This window comes from Limulus polyphemus, unplaced genomic scaffold (genome assembly GCF_000517525.1).
Source record: "Limulus polyphemus unplaced genomic scaffold, Limulus_polyphemus-2.1.2 Scaffold263, whole genome shotgun sequence".
Lineage (NCBI taxonomy): Eukaryota > Metazoa > Arthropoda > Merostomata > Xiphosura > Limulidae > Limulus > Limulus polyphemus.
In genome coordinates this window covers 754,285-755,113 of record NW_013665873.1, presented here as the reverse complement: position 1 = coordinate 755,113, position 829 = coordinate 754,285, and positions in this window count along the sequence as shown.

Below are 829 nucleotides of genomic sequence, written 5' to 3'. Positions count from 1 at the left end.
AGATAATTGAGTCAAGCGAACAGTAGGCACCGTAACTAAAGAGGGTGAATCACTGTGATTTATAGTGTGTGTTATAAAGGTTAATAAGTTTAAAGTGACTGTGGAAATTCTGTGTATTACAAAGTTGTATCCAGAGAAAGAATAAACCAGTTTTAATTAAGAAAGGACTGGATCGCTGAAGTCACTCGGAAATAATTTATACCGGAAATTAATAAACGAGCAGATACGTAACAATATGTAATACGGGATCAAGTTCACGTGAAATAAAAAAGGAGAAAACTTATACCACAAAAAATGGCTAACGTTAAATAGTTTTATTTTATTGTTCACAACATGGGAATAATCACTCCAGTGATCGAAACATCGTATAGGTTCTAAAAAGTAATATTCCTTATAGTAAAACATCTAACTTATAATAAAATATTCTTAACCAGTAAGTAACCTTAAAACGAAACTATTGTTACGTCTCTGGTAGTTTGTTAATTTCCCGTATAATTTCTTTTGGAGGAAACTTTAGTGATACAAGTCCTTTCCTAAATAAAAGTAGTTTATTTTTTCTCAACACAACTTTGCAATACACTTAATTTCCACAGTCACATTAACTTCAACACACGCTATAATTCACAACGATTCACGCACTTTTCTTACGGTCACTACCGAACTTGACTCAATTGTCCATCTCTATCTCTGCTTGTCTGCAATTATCTATGCTGTCACATTATTTGCCAGCTTATATACTAAAATAGAGGGCGCATAGAAAAGACTAGAGTTGCTGGGAACAGTCATGACGTGTTACCAGCGTCACGTGACTACCACTGTCGTAACATTG